The following is a 15,276-nucleotide window of genomic DNA, read 5'->3' as shown; positions in this document are numbered from 1 at the left end:
ACTTTGAACCAGAGGCTTTGAACCAGGTCTTTGGCTAATTGGAAATGGATAACACTGGGTATGACACCTGCTGGGTGGTCTTTGGTCACTAATCCCCTCCAGTTGTCCACAAAGACTTGCAACAGTTGTCACCCTTCAAGCCAGGCTCAGCAGGGAATTGTGACAGGAATGCTTCCCAAAGCCAAGCCACTCACCCCCAACCCTGTTATCTTCTGGATGGGGTCTGGGCTAAGTCACCAGAGAGCACAGTTGAGATATGCATTGCCACCGGCCATACAGTACCTTCCTCCAAACAGGAAAAAGAGAGTTTGGTCTCCAGCACTTTCAATCTACAGATACTCAGGGGGGATGGAAGGAAAAAGGTCTTAAAAATTCCAAGGATTTCCACTGAAGAAGTACCATAAACTGGTAGGAAAGACTTCTTAAAGAAAGCAATTTTCTCTAAGGAGAAAAATACTTGATTTCTCCATGGATGCCCCCAGCCCTAGCAGTGAAGTCCTGTAAAAAGCTCCAGGGAGGACTTTAGCTTGTCTGCTCCAGAGCAAATCCCATCAGCTTGTAGCAGAGATCCCACTTTTGTTAACACAGAAGCTGCTTTTCATTCCTCCTGCCAAAGCAGCCTGGCCTGCCTGGTCCCGCAGTGAGGTCATAACTCAGGGTTGATCACATCACAGCACGTTGCCATGGCGATGCTTGAACTGTCACAAAGGATGTGCGCTGTGATTTCACAGCAGATGGGCTGTGAGGGAGGAAGCCCTCATTTAAATTTTAAAAATTGCTTTAGTAATTAGCAAGAGCAATAGAAAAAGACATTAAAAAGAAAAGAAAAATCCCCAAACCGCCACTCTCAACAAAGGTTACACATCCACATGGGATCTGCAGGTTGTCCGCAGGAGAGGACAGCCAAGCTACTGCTCCAAGTTCACCCAGCTCTTGGGATCAATGATGGATCCATAAAAGTCTGGAGCCTTCCCGGCTGCAGGAGGCCTGATGCAGTGGTGGGCAATGGAAGCCCCCTGCACATCAGTGCATTTCAAAGCACAGTGCTGGGCCAGCCGCCCTTCACAAGGACCTGTTAGGAATGGCAGAGGGCAGGCAGAGGGTGCCGCAGGCTTTATTAACACACAAACTGCTTAGCAGAAAGGGAGGTGTAGTGGCCTGGCTTCAGATGTTTTTAGCAAGGAGCTAGCTTAGGTACTTCTATGGCCCCTCTAAATACAGCACATGAGGAGCCCAGAGTCACACTGGTGTGCCTGCACTTGCGTTCTGTCAGGGACATGGTGAAGTGTTACCCCTCAAAGGTGAGAGTGAAACCCCTTGGCCCCCTAATTCTCAGCACTGACCTTTCACAGCGGCCTTGCCCTACATCCTCAGCATCTCTCTTGCAGAACAATAGCCCAGTCACACCTACTGCCCCTGAACTGGGGAACTGAGATCAACAGCAAACAACAGAAGCAGAGCTTATTGTGTCAAGCTTTACAGATAGCCATGGTGCAGCCCTGCTCCCTCCTCAGGCTTCTCCATCCCTGGCAGTGACCTTGAGGAAGAAAAGCCCCAGGTCCCCATCCCCATGGCCACCATGGCTGTTGCAGAGACACCAGCGTCCCCCGGCTCTCTGAAGCAGCTCTCTTCCACTTCACAGCAGCTCAGCAACCTCAAGGCAGAATTAGAACTCTTTCCACTCTGCCTGCAGCAGTCAATGCACATGGTGTTTCAGGGACCTTGGGCTGAGTCCTCATATTTAATGGGGAGAGCAGACTTCAATGCAGCATGTTCCTCGTTTGTTCAGTGACTAACTGTTGATCTCTCTAAGAATAAGCCAGATGGTTCCCGTGATAAGTGATCAGCTCTCCTGGAGTTTTTGAAACAGAAAAAGACAGATGCCTGCATGCCTCTTGCCAGGACCCATCTTAAGCTCAGGCAATGAGTGCAAATGCTTAGGAAAGTTGCGCTAAGGGTATTCACTCCATCCAGGCTTAACAACTAATCTCCCCCATCAGTCCTGCATCCTGAAGGGGAGGCATCCTGCCTTCTCACAGCTTCCCCCAGCTTAAGGGCACTACAAATCATAAGATCAGCCTTATAATTGGATCAGACTTTGATATTGCTTTGCTCTTCTGTGCATTTATACTAACATCTCATTTTGCAGACAGCACATCTGATCAGTCCTTATTACCTGAGCTCGCATTTGCACACCCCAGTGATTGAGAGCACTGGTGGGGTCGACAATGAGCTTTAGCAAAAGAGAAAGCTTGATCTGGGAAGTTGGGTTTTTGGGGGTGAAAAAAAACAAAACACACAATTTGGGGACTGAGTGGCAAACACACACATCTAAAGAGCTTTGTTTCTCTGCCACAACACATGCTGACCACCAACCAAGCACTGCTTCCCGCCCTCAGCTAAGAGATCAAGATCTCCACAGAAGAGGGAAAAAAAGGTAGCAGTGTTCATGTGCTGACTTCTTTTTATTTAGTTTTTCACCTTAATTTCTACTGATGCCTGTATCGAAGGCCTAATGCTACCTGAACTGTCACTAACAGCACCAAATGAGAGCTGGGGAATCACCATACCTGTGCAGGGTGGGAAGAATGGGGTGAAAGAGGAGTTAGAAGCAAGCTGTAAAAATTGGCAATTGAGACTGGTTTTGGTTTTTCCCCAAACCTGTCTCTGCCTGACAGCCTTGGGCTGGTTCACCTCACCCAGGAGAAGTAAACACGTCCTGAAGCTCACAGCCCACCCATTTGCTGATGCAACCTGTAGGCAAAACTCCACTTGATCTCACAGTGTTAGGCCAGGATAAACACGAACAATATGCAGCCGCACACTCAACAGAAAGTGACTCTCCAGTTCTTCTATTTACGTACCTCTGTTTTGGCTCTTAAAGGATGAACATTCCCTTTGAGGATATTTAACTCAGTCTTTTCAGATCGACATTCAGAACTGCACCTCCAAGAGAAAGAATTAGATCTGTAATGCTGACTCAGCCTGCAATTTCACAGGATTAAACAGTCAGAAAGAAACCATTAAGCTGAAGAAGACTGAGACATATGTGACAGTACATATGTCAGACACTCACCTCCTCACCATAAAATATATATACACACATGTATCAGTAACATATATCAGTACACAGTTCATTATCTCTGACCAAGGTATTATTTCACAGGCAAGCTAGCAACTTCCTCGAAGGGCTTTATGGAGCAGATGTCACTTTAAATCTAGAGAAAGTGTGTCGAGGAAATGGAGAGGGCACTAGATTTAAAGCAAGCAAGTGCTCTGCCCTCACTTTCCTGGGGAATTGCGCACTCATGTCCACTGTGCTTTGTAATCAGTGTGGCTTCCATTTGTGTTCTTAATGAAAAAGAGAGGCTTTATGCAAAAGAAATCTAAATTTGCAAATTTCCTTTTTGCATCTCCTTCTGTAAAAGCAGTTTCCATTTTGTTGTGTTACCCTGCATCATTTTAATGTTAGGTTTCTATAGATGAGTTACATACCAAGACTCGGCAAGATTATTCACCTTGCATTTATCACTGGTACTTCTTTTTTTTTTAGAGGGGCAGACATGATTTCCTAAGGAATCAAGGCTTTTGTAATTATAAACTCTTATCATAACACAGTTCTCTCATCCCTCAGTAAACTTTTTGATCCTTTCACTTCAATTAAATGTAACAGAATTGGAGCTGATTAACCACAAGCTTCCTAAAAGACAGCACCTGGGTGGAGATGCCACACAGCCGCCTGGTCCCACTGCTAAAGGAATTTGATGACCAGGTCGAAAAACATTCACAGAACAGATTCCTGTGTGCCATATTTTGCACTCGATGTGGGAAAATGCGAAGTCACAGACAAGCAGGTATCCTTAGGCTTACCTCCTCTGTCTGAGCAGCTTGGCCAGCAGTAGCATTAAATACACACTGCTTAGAAAAATGTCCTGAGTTTGTTCATTCAGGATGGCAATAGTAACTGGTGTAGTTATAAACCCACAACATCCTCACTTTAAATACAGTGTATTATGCCCCATATTCAATTAACTTTCAGCTCTTAATTTGTGTGACATCATCCAGGATTTGGGGGAAGGCAGATGAGTCCCACTGCTGCCCTTGCTTGTTGCAGGGATCGCTTGGACCTCAGGTTAGGACTGTCTTTGTTACAACCACGGCTTAAAGTCTGAGACCCGGACCCGCCTCCCACTGACGGCCCTGTTTTGCACTTGAAAGGCAGCATTAGCTGCCGTATCACCCAATCAATCAAAGAGCCTTTTGCATTTGGCAAAGCAAAAGAAGTTAAAGAGGCCTTAGAGTAAGTGTCAATTAGGACAGGCGCAAGAGATGATTTTTCACCTCTTTCCATTGCTCTGCCCTTTCAAAAGTATTCGATACTCATAAGCATAGTAGCCTTATTAAAACACTTCGGCTTTTCTTTCTTTTCTGAATTATAGGAACGGAATTTGAGACAGTAGGGAAAAAAGAGTGTCCTGGGGGAAATATCTTTGCCCCCTAAAATAGGTTTGGTTTTGTTTGTTTCTTTCTTTCCCAGGCATTCAACATTCAGAACTATTGCCAGGGCTGAAGAGTTCAACAAAATATATTCTGTAGTATTTATAACAGAAAACGAATTTCCATTAAAAAAAAACTGAATTTCATGAGCGTCAGCAAGCTCTAATGGCCATCTTCTGTGTGCGCAGCGAGCGCGGAGAGGATGCCCATGCTTGTCCCTTCCTAACAGCTAAGAGGAAAAGTGAGTGGAAATCTCGGAGCTGGTGGCAGCTAGGAAAGAATCTATTCTGTTATCAAATACTTGCAGAAATTGTACTCAGTCAGGCAGTCAAAAACACGCCTACTCAGATAAGGGTATCCCTGCACAGAAATCTTTTGACACTGCTTTGACATATTTACGTTCTTCCGCGATTATTCAGTTGCAGTAACTTAGAGCTCCTCTGCTGACACTCTCCTACCAGCCAGTCCCCAGCCCTCCTAGGGGAAGGGGAACAAAACGTTGCCCAAAGAAGTTATCCAGGTGGGTTGAGGTCCGCAGCTCGGCTTTGACTGCACGCTAGTGATCCGGGGCAAAGCGAGAGCAAGGGGAGGTTCAAAGCCTTTGGAGCTTTAACTGTACAATTAAGAGATTGATTTAATGCGCCCTAATCAAAGACACCGCATGGCAGATAGCACACCCCTGAAGTTACGGTGAGATTATGCTACTCGTAAATCCTATTAGCCTGGACTTGTTGGAAGATCTGCTATCTAGAAGCAAGATACAATCGGTAAATTATTTATTTTAATTAATTCATTGAAGCAAAGAGAAAATAGCCTGGGTCTTATATGTCTACATCTCTTTGGCAGACAGGCAAAGAGGTGCAAGAGTTCAGCGACAGTTTTAAATGGGGGAAAGGATTCCTTCGATGCAGCAGAGGAGCAGAGATTGCAGCAGCAGCATCCCTCGGAAATACACACCACCTTCTGCAAAGCAATAAAACACCCATCGCCTGAAGCCCACCAAAACCGGGTGGCTTGGAAAACCTCCATCACAAGCCGAGGATGAAGAAATGCCTCCTACCTCCCCAGGTAACCTGCCCCGCTTCGGAGGGGTGGCAGCCCCAGGGAGGCGGCACAGCGTCCTCCAGCATCTTATCACCGTCCCGACAGTGGGGGTCCACACCCCGCCTTCCGTCTTTTTAACGGGGCTCTAACCCTGCCGTCCCGATAGTGGGGATCCAGCCGGGGTCCAGCCCCCGCCGTCCCGATAGCAGGACGCTAAGATGGGGGTCCTATCCTCACGTCCTACGACGAAGGTCTAGCCTCTCCCATCCCCACACGGAGCGGTCCGTCCCACGCCATCCGGACAGAGAGTACTTCCCCCACCCCCTACACCGAGCAGCCGTACCTCGCCCCCCCTGCCCCCCCGCTCCCACCACGACCCCCGGCTCAGCCCGGCTGGTCGTGCAATGGGGACGGGGTGCGACGGGGACCTGCGATGGCATCGGCCGGGTCGGGCACGGGCAGGGGGTGTCACACACGGAGGGTGCAGCTCGGGGGCGGGGGGTGTTCAAGGGGTGCGTGTAAACCCGTCCGCGCGGAGCCGGAGGAGGAGAGGCCGGAGCCGGGAGGGGAGAGCGGGGGGGGGGGGCACAGCCCCGCTCGCAACTTTCCGCCGCGCCGAGGGACCCCGGCGGCCGCGCCGGCGGTGGTATCGTATGCAAATACGCACGCTGACGTCAGAGATCATGTGGGTTTTGGCGTAGATCCCCACCGATCGAGGGCTCTTTTTTTTATTATTTTTCCTTTTTTTTTTTCTTTTTTTTTAATATTTTCCGTTTTCTCCCCGTTTTTTTTTTTAATTTTATTTCCTTCTTTTCCCGTGCGCAGCGCGCGTGGCGGTGCGCGCGTGTCCCCCCCCCCCCCCCCGCGTTGCGCGCGGCGCGGCGGGGGCGCGGGGTCCCGCGGGCTGGCGCGGCGGCGCGCGGAGGGGCGCGGAGCGGCGCGCGGAGCCCCGGTGCCGCTCCGCACGGGACTGTCGGTGCCGCCGCCCTGGGCGCAGGTAGGAAAACTTCCCAAGCTGATTTCTCCCTTCTCACGCCCCCCCCTCCTTTAACCCCCCGCTTCCCCCCGGCGGCCCCGGCCCCGCACACGGGCGCTCGCCGGCGCTGCAGCCCCGGCCGCTCGCACCCAACTTTTCCTCCCGCACAAACTGTCCGGTTCTCGGGACTCCGGCGGCGACCGGGAGAGGGGGAAGCGGGGGGAACCGCTGAGGGTGGGAGCCGGGAGGGTTGTTCGGGTGGGCTCTTAATGGTTTATTGCTATATGTTTAATTTTTCGGTATGCCGCCTCCTCCCCCCCCCCCGTCCTCCTCCCCGCTCCCCGCCGCTCCCGATCGCAAGTTTGGGTGAAGGGGGGGAGGCAGCAGGAGGAGGAAGGGGAGGGGGGGTGAAACATGTCTACGTTTGTCTGTGTCGACATCAGCAACACAAAATATGGCGTCCGCTTTCGACAGGGCGTTACGTAGAGGCGAGCTGGGCGATTTTGTCAGTGCGGGCTCTAAACCGGAGCCGCCGGTTCCCGCGGGGGGGGAACACACGGACGCGGCGGCCCGGGGGTGCCGCAGGCGCGGGAGGGGCCCCGCCGCCACGCGTGGCTCAGCGGCCGCACTTGGCAGCGGTTCCTCCTGCTTTAATTTGTGATTATGTTTTTCCTCTCCGCCCCCTTTCCTCTCCCTCCCCCCCCCCCCCCCCCCCCGAACCTCCCCGCTACCGGTTCCCCCGTGACGCCGTGGCCGGGCTCGGGGGCTGCTGGCGGGGGTTGCGGGGAGCTGCGGGCGGGTGGCACCGCGGCGGGGCAGAGCCGGGCTCCCCGCTCCGCCTCCCCCCTTCACCCCCCCAGCGCCTTCCTGTGGCGTTTTATTTCTCCGGGATGGGGAGTCTGGGGAAACTCAGCCCGTGGCGCGCTGCATCCACTTTTATTGGTGAGGAGGGGTGACTTTCCTTTTGTTTTAGCTGTTTTCCAAAAGCATCACGCAACCGTCTCCTTTTTCTCCTTCCTTCTGTCCCTCTGGGATGAGGGAGATAGCAAAAGACACAGATTTTTCTCCCCTCTTTGCTAGGTATAAAACTTGGAGTTGGGATATGCCTGCCTGACTTCGGGCTATCCTTCTGCCCGGCTTTTCCCTGAGCCCTTTAGTTCACTTTGCGCGTGGGAATTCCTCCCGAGGGAGAGACAGCCTGGAAGAGGACATGACCCTGATTTCCCCGCCCCTTGGGCTGCCCAGCCACCTCTCCGATGGTGATGCCCATCCTCTTGGGGCAGGTGCTTCTAAACCATGGGAGCTTGTGAGGGCCCTGCTGGGCAGGGAGAAACTCGGCAAAAGTTTGGCGTTGGAAGGGGGAAAGCAGAAAGGGAAAAAGCGTCCAAAGAAGTAGGAATGGGAGGGAAGAGAAGGACTTGGTGTGTGGGAAGGTGAGTTGGTGATGGGGGTCAGCACCCCTGCCAGCAGGTCCTGAGGCAGCAGTGAGGGGAGCAGCAGACAAGGGTGCTGAGTGAACCAGGGGTGCCTTGTGAGCCAGCACCTCTGGCACCACGGGGGATCTCCCTCAGCAATGCCAGGGGTGGAGTGAAAGGTTGTCAGCTAGGCAAAACTGCTCTTTCCTGTTAGATCTTCTTTTGTCCCACAGATGTCAAGATCCAAGTTCAGTAAGGGATTTTAGTACATCCTTTAGTGGAGCAATGACAGTCATCCCAACAAAAAGAAAACCTTTCAAAATTGGGGCTGAAAACTAAAATGTCAAATGTCTCAATGTAATTCCTTTACAGCAAATGATGGTAAATCTTTACCGCTCTCTGCTTCACCATCCAGCTCACCTACAAATAGTCCACATGTAGTTGGTCAGTTAGTTGTCTTTTGTTGTTTGGTTTTGGTTTTAAACTTAGAGCAGGGTTTGTCTCTCCTAGCCCTAGCTGGGATGGTTGTGAAGGTGCAGGTGTGACCAGCAGGGTCTGATGTCTTGCATGCAGCTGTATGGGAATGACATGTGGAGTAGCACTGCTGTGTGCTGCCGTGGTTTTACTACACCAGTAGAGGAGTAATTTTGCTGTTTAAGAGGTATCTGTGACTGAAGTGCTTTGCCACTGTAATGTATCCCTGTCCTGCTGAAGCCTTTCTCATGTAGATGTGGCTTCAGTCTCTTGTATGAACCCTGCAGCTCTTTGAAACACAGAATTGCAAATTGATCTCTGGGTCAAGGAAAACAAGGTACTGGCCAACAGTCAGGGAGAATATAAATGCTAAAAAGCAACAGCACTTTTAAAGTTGTTGTCTGGTCCTTTAGGAGCCGTGTTTATCCCCTTCCAGGCTTCTGCAGAATGAATGGTAGAAAGCTGTCCTGTGTTCATCCTCTCTTCTCGTACCCATGATTAACTTGGTGCTGGAAAGCACTTATGGATGTGTATAGCTCAGTTATCAGCCCAAAGCCTGTCTGATTACTCACCTTCGTGAAATGACATTTGTCTTGCCTGCCCACCCCAGAAATTCTCCTGTCAATGCTTTGTCCCACAGGAAGTATTTGCTGTCGGTGTTTAAAAGGTGTGTGCTCCTTCCAACCACTGTCTCTCAAAGTGCCACTTTCTTTGTCTTTTACCTTAGTTACAATCAGTAATTTCTAAACAGTGTCTGTAAAACCAATAATCCATTGTATGAGACAGCCCAAGTTGGCAGCATCATGTTTGGTTCTTTTCTGTTAGAGAGGGGGAGGTTTATTGAGTTTTTATTAAAAGTCAAAAAAGAAAGCTGACATTCGATACAGCAAAGCTACTGCTTCTCACATTTTCAAAACACTTTCAAACTGCTGCAGGCTGGAGTGAGAACACAGCAGGGTTTGCTCATCCTCATACAAGATGAAGATTTAATGCCAGGCATGACATCACTGTATTTGCATGTGCGACATTTTCGGGTTTTATTCCTTTTAGCTTTGCTCTAACTCAGATGATCCTCAGCAATATTATTTGGAGTCTGTCTGGTTGGGATGTTTTGACCCATGTCTAATTTTCAAGTGTGGCCACTTAAGGAGTGAAAGCATCCACTGAAAATAAATCTAAATAGTATTTTGATCATAATTTGTTTAGAAATGGACAGTGTCACTTGAGACACTGAGATTTTTACTGTGGCTGTCAGGTTGCCATGAAGCTGCATTTGCTTTTTAGGTGGAGAAAGTGTAATTGTAGCTTTGACTTTCTTTCAGGTGCAAGGGTAGTCCAGCAAGTGTGTTGCTTTCCCTAAAAGTTATTGCGGGCTGAAGTTTGCCATGTGCACTTCTGCATGATAGTATCTGTTCCTGTTGAAAGTAAGTAATAAACAAAAGTTGGCGTTAAAATAATCTATGAAGGCTTTAACTTAAAGCCATTAAAGTAATTGCTACCCCTTTGTCAAGGTGTGTTTACCTGTGTCGCTTAGCTGGAACTAATATTTGAGGTGTTTGTTTTATCAAGCCCTCAAAAATAGGTAGGTCTGCAGTTCGCTGGGTGTCACGATTCGGTTCAGTCCCAGGGCACAGTAACTTTGGGTTGATTTCTGAAAAGGCCAGAAAAGCTGTTGATTTCCATAATGTTGCAGCTACTTTTCAAGCAGGGCAGTGTTTGAGAGTTAGGTTTGCAAACGTGCATCAAAATGGTAATGAAGTGAGTCAGGCCCTTGGAAGATGAAAGGACAAGAGCTCAATTCCAGCCTTCCCATCCGGAGGCAGTTCAGAAACCACCGACCCAGCCCTCCCTCCCCCATAGCACCTTTGCAAGTCAGAAAGGTTGTTTGAGTGTTTTGCTTTTATAAAGATGCACTTGGGGTTGTTTCAAGAAACGCTGTGGGTTTGGATATAAGACAATGCCCTTGGCAAGCTTTCCTCTGAACCGAGAGGCAAAATGTGCGTCTGAAGTGAAAACTGGATTTTCCTTAAGCTGAGTTTACCTAAAATGGCCAGCGTGGTGAGTCTGCTGGTGAAACCAGGAGATCCGGTCACGCTGAGGGAGATGTGTGAAGTGGCTTTGTGAATTTAGCAGTGAAGAAGCCTCAGATGGGTGGGTTTTGTTACTGAGCAGGGGGAGAATGACACAGGCAAGCAAAGGGGGTTTTGGCATTGATAACCAGGAGGTGACTTTAAAGGAGTCCTCCTGGGGTGGGGGTTATTCTGGTAGCTGAGGTTGTGGTGCAACATGCTCTTGAGTTTGTGGATGAGATGAATGTGCCCAAACTGCGTGCAGCAAGTGATGCTGCAGGCAGGGCTGGCCATGGGAAGGCTCATGTTGATGCTTGGTAGAGGGCAGCATTTGGATCTGGAGGGCTGACGGAGAAGGGATGAAGGGCTGGAAAGCAAATGGAGAAGAAAGTGATCTGTAACACCAGTGTGGTTAGAAATCACACATTGGGACCTAGGTGGGACACGAGCAACAGGGATTTCAATGAGTTTTGAATCAGCCCAATGTGCAGGGTACGCACTGTTGTGTTGGGTGGTGAAAGCAGGGCACATGCAAGGAATTTGGTGTCACTCGGGCAGCAAGTTTCCCCAGCTACATCTACTGTTTATAGCCTGTTCAGATTGTGGCCCCTGGGCAGATTTCCAGCAGGGACCTACCTGATCTAGCAAAGCAAAGCCTGCTCAGCACTTGCTTGCGTCTCAAATTAACTTTTGCACACATTTTGGGAGGAAATTGCAGATCCCCCACCCAGCCATAGACTACAAGTTAAGCAGGTCCCTGATCAGGGCTCACCCTTGGGCTCAGTTGTCATCCACACCATTCACAAGCTCTGCAGTGATGTGGGTCTTCTCTGTCTCCTGCTGCCCTTCATCTCATAGCCACAAAAAGGTTGCTGGCTGCCCAACCCCCAGGGGTCTGGCTTAAAAGGCAGCAGCAGCATCCATAGGATCATAGAACCATAGAAGGGTTTAGGTTGAAAAGGACCTTTAAAGATCATTTAATCCAACATCCCCTGCAACAGGCAGCATCTTTTGCTCAGAGCCCCGTCCAGCCTGACCTTGAACACTGCCAGTGATGGAGCATCCACAGCTTCACTGAGCAACCTGTTGCAGTGTTTCACCACCCTCATTGTAAAAAATTTCTTATGTCCAGTCCCTCTTTCAGTTTAAAACCATTGCCCCTCATCCCGCTGCTACAGGCTTTGGCAAAAAGTGAGCATGGATATATTTCGGACTACTTGCTATCTCATTACACCGGATACCCAGATCGTAGGAGTGCACGAGCACTTTGGTGTGGTCAGCATCCCACAACCACACCAAAAGCTTGCTCCTTGGGTGAATTTGCTGGTTGTAGTTTTATCGTCACAGCCCTGCCTGATGAGTTTGATAAGTGACACTAGCAAAATACGTGCTTTTGCTGGTGTAACAGCCCTTCTGCTCATGGGTTTTGCCAGCACAGCTGCATCAGTGACATATCCTGCCCTGGGCTGATAGAACCGCATGGTAAGCGTTAGTGGTACAGACCTGACATGAGACATTCCCATGCAGAGATGTCTGCTGTCGTGTGCTTGCTCAGCTCTTGATGTCTGCACATCAACACTTCTTCCTGGGAAACAATTTTTACTGCTTGAGTTAAGCCCAAGTTAAGCCCAGTCCTCCCTGCAGGAGCTTGCATTGGGGCTCTGGGGCACAGGAGCGGGTGCACCCTGGACCAAGCAGAAGTGTCTGTGCACGTCACAGAGTTCCCTCCAGACCAGTGTTATCTAATTTCCCAGATCTCCCACTTGAGAGACTCCTTCAGAGCCTAAAATTCATCTCCTCTCCTGGAAAAATGTGTCAAAGCTGAAAACCAAAGTTATTTCCCTTGTGGTACTCCACTCACTGTTCCCTTAGCTATGAGTTTGCATGGAAACAATCTCAGTGAGAACCAACCCTCTGCTTCTGTCCCTTCTTTCTCAAGTGATATATAGATATGTATTAGTATTGGTTTTTAACTTGCAGTATTTTGGTGATGTGATTTATGGTTGGCACCAAGAGAGGGGACGATTAACTTCATGTGAGCAGTGGGAGGGGTGGGACAGGAGCTTCTCTCACTGGTTTCTGTGCCCCATTATGGGCCTGAAATCTTAGTTTTCCTTCCATTCCCCCCCCCTTCTTCCTGTCCTGCCCTTATTTCTCCTCTTAAATACCAAATATTTTTCTTGAACTCACAACCTCAAATTACCTGTCAATTTTGACTTCTCTTTTGTCCTAAATTGTCTGTTGTTCCCACAATGTTCTAGTCAGTGTTAAAACTGCAGTATTTCACTGGTTGGAGCTTAAAACAAGCAAACAAACAAAGCTCCAAACACCAACGGAAAGAGATTCTCTGGCTTGTTTGCAGTCAACGATCATAACTAAGGCAGCCTCAAGTTCAGGGTTATTTAACCTAATGTCCAGTCAGATGAGTGGAGGAGGAAGTCCTGTGAGCAAAGCTGTATAGGGAAAAATATGTTTCCATTTTAAACAGAATCTCACTGTTTGTGTTTGTTTGGTTGATGGTTTTTTAAATAGCAGCCAAAAGAAACAGGTTCTGAGCTGTTCCTTAAAGGCACCATCAGGTGGGTTTAATAAAATGCCAATGTTTCTCAAGAATTCCATGCTCCTTCCCTTGCCTCTGATGTACGTGTTCCGTTTTCTCACTCTTCAAGCTTTGGACTTCTTATATATATCCCAACCTAATTTGGTGCTTATTAGTTTCAGTTATTTCATGTTACACTCACTTGGATAGCAGAAGTGGGAAAATGCTTGTTCTTGTCAAAAATCTTATCTGAAAGAAGAAAATCCAGGAGTAAACAGCTGGAGGTAGTAAGTTCTGTTGGATTTCACAGAGCACTGGGACAGAGGCCCCAGGAAGTGATGCGGGGAGGTTCTGGATCCTCTCAGGCCGAGGGAAGCCGGTACAAAGCAGACAGTGCCAGCATCGCCGAGCTTTGCTGGCGGAGCGCTGCTGATTCACCCTCGCAAGAAATAAAGGAAAGTCCTGATGGTTCTGGCCTGAAGTGTTTTTGAGGAGATGCCTTCCCCGCCTCTCTTCCTGCCTCCCACCTCTAAAGCAAATATGTTTTGTTGTGGGGTTGTTTTTTTTTCAGCATCCTCTTCAGCACGAACTGTCAGGCACCACAGGGAGTTTTTCCTTGTCTTTTGTCTCTCTAGAAACTGATTTATTTAAATGATATGCTGGGAGCACATTGCTGTTAACAGGCTTCGGTGCTTGTCATCTTCCTGGGCTTCGGTACATTTTACTTGAAAACTGTGGAAGATGGGGTTATCCCAGAGGATCGCAGTTCCCCCGAACCTGAGGCTTTTCTGCATTTTTCCAACTAGACTTTCCTTCCCAGCCTTCTGAGAAGAGTGGTGTTGGATCACATCTCTTTATTTCCATATGACTGAAAGGCGAGGAAGTTGTTTGAATGCTTGCCTCCCTCCTGGGGAGAGTGCTTAGCTGCCTGGCTGGGTATCCGTGTGGCTGTCGCTACTCCCACCCTTGGGATCACTGCACCAACACCCTCCTTTTCTTCAGCAAAAGGTGATTACAGAGTTCTTTATCACTCGTTTATTTCCTTGTCACTGTATGGCATCCCCATGGCATCTCTTGCAGCCTGTCACAGTTATGGTGCTTCCTTTCACTGCCGTCATGTCATGCTTGGTACCAGGAGGAGTCATGACCTCGCAGTTGCACATTTTTGGGATCTGTTTCTCATCACTCAAGACTCGGCAGCCAGGTATTTTTGAGAGCCAAAAGCCCTTTTACCTGATTCTTAGCCTAAGAAACAGATCTCCCTAGCCTGTGTTCAGGTACAGGCACCTTGCCAGGAAGATGTGTTACCATTTTGAGGGTTAGGTTTCATTTTCTTTGAGAAGCCAGCAGTGATAAGATGCTGACAAAGCCTCATATGAGGTGTTTGAACCAGGGAAGGTTTGTTGGAATGCTGCACATGAGAGATGGCGAACGCAGCAGAGTCTCCAGTGCAGTTGTGCCAGGATGCTGGGTACAGGGGCTGGTGGCCACTGAGGACCTGCAGGATTTTGCCCGATGGGTAGGAAGTTTCCACGTGCAAATGGTGATGAGTAAATCCAGAGGAAACTGCTGCCTTAGGAAGCCTTAACCTTCCTCCATCTGCCTGGGATTCTCCAGCATCATTAAGGAAGGAATAAGTTTTGAAGCAATTGGAGTGACAAGGAAGAACGATATGTTTGGAGGGAACTGTGTTCTTAATTTCTGTTAACTTGGCAGCTTCTCTTTCTTTAGACTTGGAGCATCCTCAGCTTTGCTGTTGCTAAAACAGTTTTTACAGGATGCCCCTCCACTGCAATGCTACTGGCATCTCATGTGACTGCCTTCGAGGGGATGAGGTGGCTTGAAAAATGCTGTTGGAGGCAAACACAAGTTTCAAAATCTGCAGTTAATCAGATACAGGTTAAAAAAAGTTATCTCTCTGAAGTATTTTGCTTTCAAGCCTAAATATACTTAAAGTGCCTTAAATTCTGTTTGCTTCTCCTGTTATCCTGGATCTTAGCCTTATCTGTAAGTACCTTATTTTCATGTCTTACCTCATTTTTACATGTTTACTCTTTGTGTGGTGGTCCAGGAGAGCATGCAAATACACAGTGTGTGTCTGAGCCAGAAGAGGAGTGATACGACATATGGCAGAAAGATCTCATACATTGGGATCATCTTAGCTCCAGCCCCATCTCTTCTCCATCAGCAGATCAGAGCACCAAGCTGGTAGATTTAAAGTATTCTGAGCTCCTTTCTGTTCGCTCTGCCCTTGTTTCATGG

The 15,276-nt window shown here is 48.7% G+C and overlaps 1 protein-coding gene across 3 annotated transcripts in view; it reads left to right on the top strand.

Moving 5' to 3' along the window:
• Positions 1–4,967: 4,967 nt before the first annotated feature.
• The window catches only part of ZHX2 (zinc fingers and homeoboxes 2), a 75,619-nt gene continuing 65,310 nt past the window's right edge, over positions 4,968–15,276 (top strand). Inside the window, exon 1 of one of the 3 annotated variants that reach the window (XM_062627092.1) lies at positions 4,968–5,565. The gene's annotated coding sequence lies outside the window, so the exon portion shown is untranslated. Of the gene's footprint in view, positions 5,566–6,407; positions 6,539–15,276 lie in introns of those variants that run through there. The other 2 variants (XM_062627093.1, XM_062627091.1) reach the window with 2 other exon arrangements.

The sequence above is a fragment of the Pezoporus occidentalis genome, unplaced genomic scaffold (genome assembly GCF_034315485.1).
Source record: "Pezoporus occidentalis ecotype Australia unplaced genomic scaffold, CSIRO_AGI_Poc_V1 ctg3, whole genome shotgun sequence".
In the NCBI taxonomy this organism is placed as follows: domain Eukaryota; kingdom Metazoa; phylum Chordata; class Aves; order Psittaciformes; family Psittacidae; genus Pezoporus; species Pezoporus occidentalis.
The sequence above is the reverse complement of the archived record's forward strand: the minus strand, read 5'-3'. Positions and strand labels throughout refer to the sequence as shown.